The sequence below is a fragment of the Furipterus horrens genome, unplaced genomic scaffold (assembly GCF_987537825.1).
Source record: "Furipterus horrens unplaced genomic scaffold, mFurHor1.1.pri manual_scaffold_2, whole genome shotgun sequence".
Classification (NCBI taxonomy): domain Eukaryota; kingdom Metazoa; phylum Chordata; class Mammalia; order Chiroptera; family Furipteridae; genus Furipterus; species Furipterus horrens.
This window is the reverse complement of record NW_028327172.1, coordinates 168,719,117-168,728,158: the sequence shown is the minus strand read 5'-3', so window position 1 is coordinate 168,728,158 and position 9,042 is coordinate 168,719,117. Positions and strand designations below refer to the sequence as shown.

General features: G+C 38.7%; 1 pseudogene; it reads right to left on the bottom strand.

The window, feature by feature from the left end:
• Positions 1-1,469: 1,469 nt before the first annotated feature.
• Positions 1,470-2,516, bottom strand: LOC150019922 (TATA box-binding protein-associated factor RNA polymerase I subunit D-like; annotated as a pseudogene).
• Between the last annotated feature and the right edge of the window lie 6,526 nt (positions 2,517-9,042).

The following is a 9,042-nucleotide window of genomic DNA, read 5'->3' as shown; positions in this document are numbered from 1 at the left end:
CCTTATTGTACATTCCCAGCTCCAGCACTGGAATTAGCTCTTTTTCCAAAGAGCTCTGATTTCTTTTAGTGAAGAAGAATATTTAGAAACCAACATCTGGACACTAGTAGCTCATTGCTATTGGGGTGACACTGCTCCCAGACCCTCAGAATGAACATATATTTGTATAATACATCCATTTATATCTATGTTTACTTTTGTCTTCTTTATCTGTTTCTTCATATGAGTTCGCACCAGTATTCCAAATTCTAAGGCAATACCTCATTCTTATTTTCTCCCTTTCTATAATTGTAACTTGTTTCTTTGGCAGTGGGAAACCTGACTATCTTATCTTCAATATATTGTATTTACTTATGTGATCAATCTCCTGTGTGTAAGCAGTTCTAACTTTCACCATGCTCTCAACCTTGAAGATGCCCTCCTCACCTTGATTGGGCTATGACACCCTGTTCTGGGCTATCTATCTCCCTTCCCGCAGATGCTTTTCTCTCACTGCTGAGGCTCCTGCATCCTGAGCTCAGTCATTCCCAGACAGAGATGCCTTTCTCACTCCCGTAGTACTCTGCCATCCCACATGGACTGCCATGGTTCTTCCCCTACTCACCCATGGGGACACCCATCTTGCTGAGCTCCAATCTAACTGCTCAGGAAGTAAACAATTGAATGGAAGGGAGCAAGAGAAGGAAAGAAAAAAGGAGAAGATCATTCCTAATTTTTAAAAGAGATGTATTATCGATAATATTCCCTTTTTATACTTGAATCTTTATAATTAATTCAGGTTATTTTCAGGAATAGATTCCCAGAAATGGAACTGCTTGATCAAATGTTATAAACTAAATAACTTGTCTGAATTTGACTTCCACCAGCAGTACATGACAGTGTCTATTTTATCCTAGACAGCTCTAGATATATTAAAATTTTTTTTGCTAAATTTTATCTTTATTTCTTCCATAGAAGACACTAGAGAAACTTTAAGCTAAAAATATATTTTGACTTTCTACACAAAGTGTAAAGGGTGTTTTTAAACTATGTATAACATAGAAACAATTATTTAACATTAATAAATTTTTATCTAAGTACTTTCACATGTTATAATTTCTTCCACTGCCTTAGTTCCTCTCAAGTTTGAATCTTAATCCCTTTTTTGCTCAATCCAGTTGTCATGTAAGTCAGTTCACAATTCATTTAGTTGAGCTTCTTTGATCTCCACTTGAATATGGACATACTTCAAAATTTCCCCACCTATAATCACTGGGACCTAATTTCTTCAAGCAATTTACTTTAGAATCACTGTTAGGATCAGAGTAGATGGATCTGCTTGGTTTCTCAATTTTAGACACTTTATAAACATAAGTAAGGTCAAATCATATTCACTTCTAAGCTGTCACTCCCTAGAATAGTACAGGTCTTTGGGATATACAAATATCTTTAAGTCCAGACATGTGTCCTCAAGATAAAACCCTTGACATTTATATTCCCATCTCCTTTTCAGGCCATTCTGTCTTCTGTCCAGTGTTTTTGGACTTTGATACTCTCTTTTTAGACAAAGTAGCTTCTTCAGTATATTCTTGTTCTAAATATACATTCATTTTCTTTGGTAATTCAGAACTTATTATGAAATAGTTATTCTCCACCAATTTGATATCACATTAATCATCATGTTTGAGAATTGTTGCAACGTTGCAATGTCATCCTCTCCTGCTCACTCTTTAATAGGAGAAATAGATCCATCATCATCCAAGTATTTATATCTACAACTATCAAGGTCTTCTTTTTCTAAATCTTCACCAACATTCATCTGTTTCAAGGATTCAGTTTTTCAAGGTAGTTGAAAAATTCTCTCACCACTGCTTGCTCCAACCTTAAAAGATAATGGTTTTCTTCCTTTCTCTTCATTCTTTTTGACCTAGTGCTTTTCCTTCCTTTTGGTCTTTCCCTTGGTTTTCCTGTTGGCTTATATTTCCTCTTTTTACCTTTCTTTTTCTTGAGTCTTTCAAAAATAGCTTTAAAGTCATTGGTCTTGGTTCTAAAGACGAGTCACTGGATGAATCTCTGCTTGAACACTTTCAAGAAAATGAACAAATTTTTTAATAGAATCTCTTTGCCGCTGTTTAGGTGACGAACACATTGTGTTTTAAAGATTTTATTTATTATTTTAGAGAGAGGGGAAGGGAAGGAGAAACAGAGGGAGAGAAACATTGATGTGAAAGAGAAACATCAGTGGTTGCCTCTCCTATGCACCACCATAAGGACCGAGCCCACAACCCAGTCATGTGCCCTGATGGGGAATCAAACCTGTGAAATTTTGTTTTGCAGGACTGATATCCAACAAACTGAGCCACAGGGTCAGGGCAACATTGAGTTTTAAATAAGCTGCTGCCAGAAGAAGAGTTTAATAATCTTCAGAGAGAAATATAAATTTCACACTGGCAATCTTGTTCACTGCTAGAGGTTCCTCTTTGCTTTTCAATTTCCATAGCTGAATCAGATGCTGTTATGCAGTCCAGAGAATCCATTCCTGCCATGTATTCTCCAAGTCCCTCTCAAAATTGTTATTGTCACTTGTTCTTTTCTTTCACCAAATTTCTATCCAAGCAAACGTCTTACAACAACAAGTGCCAGCTTAGTTCTCTCTGCCTTCAACCCAGGCCTTGCAGGTCTGCATCCAGCAACCTCCCCACCCAACCCCAGCATGCCAAAAGTCAACAATGGCCTACCTCTGCAATATGCAGAAAAAAAGACCTATTATTTTTTATTTTAATTCTTTTGTTAATTTTATAGAGGAAAATAATTATTTTATTTTCTATTTCTTTGATTGCTAGTGAAGTTGAACATTTTTCTATTTATTTAGCCATTTTTAGCTTCTCTTTCATAAATTACTTTGTTGCCCTCTACATTTTGGAATTTTAGTATTTTTCTTAGATCGATATATTAATGATATTAACATTTAGTCATATTTAATGTTAAGACAGTTTAGTTTTCAAACCATTACTAGCTTCCTCTGTCAACCCTCTACATTTGTACTTGTCTTTCTCTGCTGCCAATCAATATCTTCTCAGGTAAATGAAACCTAAGGGTAATATGCTAAGAAAACATAAAATTAGGAAACTAAATGGCCTGTTATAAAGCCATTTAAATATATGGTGTACTTAAAAAAACAAACAAACTGTTACTTGCGGACAATTCTTATCTGCTTTGTAAAAAGGCTGTATATGCAAAATAGCTCCCAAATGCCAAAAAATGCCCAGAGGCCAGAGAAAGAAGCAAACAAGTCCAACTTGTCAGGTTTAAAGAGTTTCGATAAGTATCTTACAGAAAGGTAGGCCTGGCAAGGCAACAGGACCACATGGATCCCGCAACTCTGCCCTCCCTACCCCAGCCCCCACCCAACACCACCTGTTTTATATCCCATAACAAATGGACCAACTACTCCCAAAGGAATGCAGGGAGAATCCAGGAGAACAAAGGAACCAGATACATCCCTCTGGTGCCAGGGTGAGTTAAAAGGTTGATAACGTTGAGGGTGCCTTGCCCCAGAGGAAGGGCTAAATAGTGGAACGATGTTAACAATGGCAGTTCCTGATTCACCTGGAGCCTCTGAACACATTTCCTAGCCCACCCAGGGAAAAGGGCAAGGGTCAAGAGTTCTGGTGGGTTCGTTTCAAATGGAGTCAGCTTTTCAAGATGGTGTTAGCTCTCTCTGCACATCGTCTTCTTTACTCTATTAGTTTGATAGAGTTGTCTAATTTTATCAAGTTTTTTCACTTTATATAATTTGAGGCTACGGTAGTAGTGTTATATTGCTGGTGAAGTGAATATTCCATCATGTATCTCTTTTATCCTTAATACTGTTCTTTAATCTTAAGGTCTACTTTAGTATAGTGACATCAGTTTGGAGGGGTGGTATTTGTGTGGTACATGTATAACACTTCCAAACTTTTACTTTCAACATTTCAGTATTCTTGTATTTTAGGTGTGTCATCTGTTGTGAGTCAGGATCCTGGCAGGAAATAAATAGGCAGTGCTCTCAAAATGTTAACAGAAGAAATTCTTCAGAAAGGTATGGACAGCAATAAAAGAACCAATAAAAGGAGATGAAGTACTCAAGCACTAGAAACAGGAAAAAGCACTTATACTTTAGCCCTGAGGGGTGAGAGAGAGAGGGAGTGTTGTTGCTGGAACCCAGTATAAGCTGTTGCTGGGAGACCGGGCACCTGCAGATCTGTGGGTTTAAGGATAACGTAAACAATGAGAAAGCCCATAGATCCACGTAAAGTGGCCATCTGATGGTATTCTCGCCAAGAGCCTTAGCTGAAGTCCTAGCCAACAGCCTGCATCAACCACCAGATATGTGGTTAAGTTATTTTACAGGTTATTTCTGCTTCCAGCCCCAGAGTAGCCTCCTACTCTTTAAATTTTCTCAGGTAAGCACCAGACACCATACAGCACCAGACAAGTTCTCTTTGTTGTGTACTTTCCAAATTCTTGGCCCACACGATCCATGAATATAATATATTCTTGTTGTTTTATAATACTGAGTCTGGAGGAGCATGGGTTCTTATTCAGCAACTAATAATCAGGATACTTCTTCCAGATACCTAGGGACAAGACCAGCTTAAGACTGCTTGAAATTAAATTCCAGGCTTTAGGGTTTTTTGGGCCACAAACGTGTATAAATTCAGGCTACAAACCTACTTGAAGCTGGTTTATAGCTATGAATTATTAGACGAGATTCCCCCCCCCCCCCAATCCTCTTGTTCACAAGTGGCATTGCTCCTTGTGGTCCCATGGTGTGGGGATATTTGTAGGGGATAGGCTCATGCTTACACTGAGTGTTTATCCCTTTGGCTTGTGGGTGCTTTTTTAGATTCCTTATTTTAGGTAGATCTGGGGTTTTATCTCCTATTCTCAGCTCCCCGTTAATTAAAGATAAAAACAAAAAACCAATGCTTAAGTTCATCAGGCTTTGAAAGTGTCCTCAAAGTGAAACTAGTTTCACTGCTCCCTTTATTTACCTAGGTTTCCACTTTAATTTAGGTTTTGACCTGTGTGTATGTCTTTTTATTTCCTCTCTCCACTCTTTGATGCATTTACAAAGATGCTTTACCTTTTATAAATGAAGTTTTTGGTGATTTTCAGCAGGTAACTTGGTCAGGACCCTATTATATACATAATGGAGTTCCCCCTAAAGTTTGTATGTTGAATTTCTAACCCAGTGCCTCAAAATGTAACTGTATTTGAAGGTTATGTCTTTAAATATGTGATTAAGTTAAATGAGTCATTATTGTGGGCTCTAATTCAATATAACTAGTGTTCTTTAAGAAGAATAAATTAGGATGCAGACATGTTCAGAGGGAAGATGATGTGAAGATAAGAGAGAAGACAGTTATCTGCAAGACAAGGAGAGAGGCCTCAGGAGAAATCAGCCCTACCAACTTCTTGATTTTAAACTTCTAGCCTCCAGAACTATGAGAAAATAAATTTTTGTTGTTTAATCAGACCAGTCTACGGTACTTTGTTATGACAGCCCAAGCAAACTAATACAGGAATTTGTTCCCCATTCATTTGTTTGGTTAATGAGTAGTTGAGAGTACCATTAATACCAATTTACTAAAGGGCTGGATATTCAATTTGTAATTTTTGAAACTTCTTTGTTTCTCCTGACTTCTCTCTTGTTCTCTCCCTTTTGACCATTTCATTATACTTCAACACTCACAAATAACATGAAGAAGGAAAAGAGAGGCCAAAAAAATTTCTTTTGTTATACCTCCTTGTTAACATCTCAGGATATTAAGGTGATGTTAGAGAAGAGGAAAGTTTAGGCTATGTAAACTTTTTGCAAAACTCTATGTATTATTCCACATGACTCTAAACATTTTAATAATATAGCCTTTTGTTGTATTGGTTGTAAATAATACTACATAGATTCGGGACTTCTGGTCAAGATGATAGCATAGGCAGACATGGCTCACCTCTTTGCTCAACTACATCAAAATTACAGCTAAAATATAGAACAGCAATTAGTCAGAACCATCAGAAATTAAGTCTAGTGGAAGTATGACAACTACAGAATTAAAGAACCCACATGCATCCAGACTGGTAGTAGGGGCACAAACATGGAACAGTTTGGTTTCTCACCCATGTGTGGTGGATAAAAATTCAGGAGGGATAGCTCATGAGTGAGGAGTCCCAGCCTCACACAAAGCCCCCAGCCCTGTGTTCCAGTGCCAGGAAGATAAGTCCCGACAGCTTCTGGCTGCAAAAACTAGTGGGATTGAGTTGGTGGAAGAAACTGCTGGAGCTCCAAGCAGTTCCACTTAAAGAACCCACACACAGACTCACCTACTCAGACTCACTCCCTCTGAGCTCCAGCACCAGGGTAGCAGCTTGAAAGGAACTAGTGGCAGACAGGGAGAAACTGCAGTGTCTGGCATCAAGGTGAGCAAAGGTCATTGTCCCTTTTCTAAACCCTCCCCCAACAGAGCCACATAGCTGGCAGGATGGTGCCATATCCAAGACTTCATCAACCTGGCTAACACTGTTTGACTCATCCTGGAGATCCCCAGATATGCCACCCCACCCAACTTATGGCCCATCCAAGCTGTTTTTCCATATGAATGGCTTTCTTCACAACTTTCTAAATCTTTTCAAACAAGCAACAGCTGGCCTCAGTGAGCCCCAGGCCTGGCACTGGCAGCAGCCAGCCTAGATTCACAACTTGGCTTCTCCTGGGAATCTCCAAGCCCAGCACAAAAGCAGTATCTCAGATTGCATTATAGCTCAGGCAGGGTGGCCCTGGGCAAAACATAAGTGGGGGGCTGACCTTGGCCTGTACCATGTAGGAAAATCCAGGGCCACTGCATCCAGGGGATAGCTGCAGACCACATTGGAGCGACACCACCTTGCCCCTGTGCAGCTGATCCTCCAAGGAGGGTGGAGGTTGGTGGTTAATTGTCACAGCCAGTCCTTGCAGCTGACTGGCCTGGGTAAGCCCTTCCCATTGATCTGCCAACAGCAACCAAGGTTCAACTACAAGAAGAGGGTATACTGAGCCCACACAAAGGGCACACTTTGATAGGATAAGCTGTGCCACTGGGTCCTACAAGACACCTACTACATTAGGCCACACTGCCAAGACACAGAGTCAAAGCAACTCTACCTATTACATAGAAACAAACACAGGGAGGCTGCCAAAACAAGGAGACAAAGAAACATGGCTCAAATGAAAGAACAGACAAAAACTTCAGAAAATGAGCTAAACAAAAAGGAAATAAACTATCAGATGTAGAGTTCAAAACACTGCTTATAAGGATGCTCAAGGAACTTAGTGAAGACCTCGACAGCATAAAAGAGATCCAGTCAGAAATGAATGATACACTAGTTAAAATAAAGAACAAGTTACAGGGAAGCAACAGTAGAGTGGATGAAGCCAAGCATCAGATCAATAATTTGGAACATAAGGAAGCAAACAAACCAATCAGGACAACAAGAAAAAAAAAGAATCCAAAAAATGAGATTCGTATAAGCGGCCTCTGGGACAACTTCCAGCAGTCCGACATTTGCATCATAGGGTTAACAGAAGGAGAAGAGAATGAGCAAGATGTTGGAAATCTTTTTGAAAAAATAATGAAAGAAAACTTTCCTAATTTGATGAAGAAAATAGACATGCAAGTTCAGGAAGCAAAGAAAGTTCCAAGCAAGAAGGATGCAAAGAGGCCCACACCAAGGCACATCATAATTAAAATGCCAAAGGTTAAAGATAAAGAGAGAATATAAAAGTAGCAAGAGAAAAGAAGTCAGTTACCTACAGGGGAGTTCCCATAAGACTGTCAATTGATTTCTCAAACAAAACTTTGCAGACTAGAAGGGATTGGCAAGAAATATTCAAAGTCATGAAAAGTGGGGACCTACAGCCAAGATTGCTCTACCCAGCAAAGATATCATTTAAAATTGAAGGATGAATAAAGAAATATGGAAAAACTAAAGGAGTTCATCATCAACAGGCCTTTATTACATGAAATGTTAAAGGGAGTTATTTAAGAAAAAGAAGATAAAAACTATGAACAATAAAATGACAAAAGAAAATATATCTATGGACAATTGAATCTAAAGAACAAACTAAGGAAACAAGAAGAATAGAGACAGAATCATGGATACAGAGAATGTTTTGATGGTTGAAGATAGGTGGGGGTGTGGGAAGTGGGTGAAGAGATGAGGGGATTAAGAAGTACAAATAGGCAGTTACAGAATAACCATGGGGGTGTAAAGTACAGACTAGGAAGTAGAGTAGCCAAAGAACTTATATACATGACCCCTGGACATGAAAAACGGTGGGAGAGTTGCCTGAGGGAGTGGGGGGTGCTAGTTGGAAGGGAGCAAAGGGGGAAATATCAGGACAACTTAATAGCATAATCAATAAAATATAATTTAAAAAAATGACATAGATCGATATATAATCTGTTAAAAAACAAATTTGACTGAGTACATTTTAAAGATCTTATTGGCTTTATTTAATAATTCAAGAATCAGGCAGCACCCAATCTAGCAGAAGGACAGGAGCTCTGAGGAGCTGTACAAAATGAAACACTTTATAGGCAGAAGGGAGAGAAATAAGAAAGTTATGCCAGACCAAAAAGTGCCATGGGTTATGGCAAAGTCGCTTTCCCATAGGAGTGGCAGGAGGCCATCAGGAAAATTACCTAATTAGTGCCGATTCCTGATTGATTGGTATAAGATTGTTTCTGGGAGAACTGAAATTATAATTAAGGCTTCATTTAGTGACTTGGAGCTTAGCATAACTGACTCCATTTTGAGTCTGTTGTCTTGTGTGTTGCTCAAGTTTCATGAAGGTTTTTTTTTTTTTTTTTTTTTTTTAAATTTCATGAAGGTTTTAAGTTTCTCAAATAACTTAAGGTTGCAACAAGGAAACCATCGGGGTGGTTATATTCAATAGTTATATATGAAGATATTTAGGACTTCCAGATAAGATGGAGGTGTAGACAGACATGCTGCATCTCCCTCCACAACTAAGAAGGAATACAA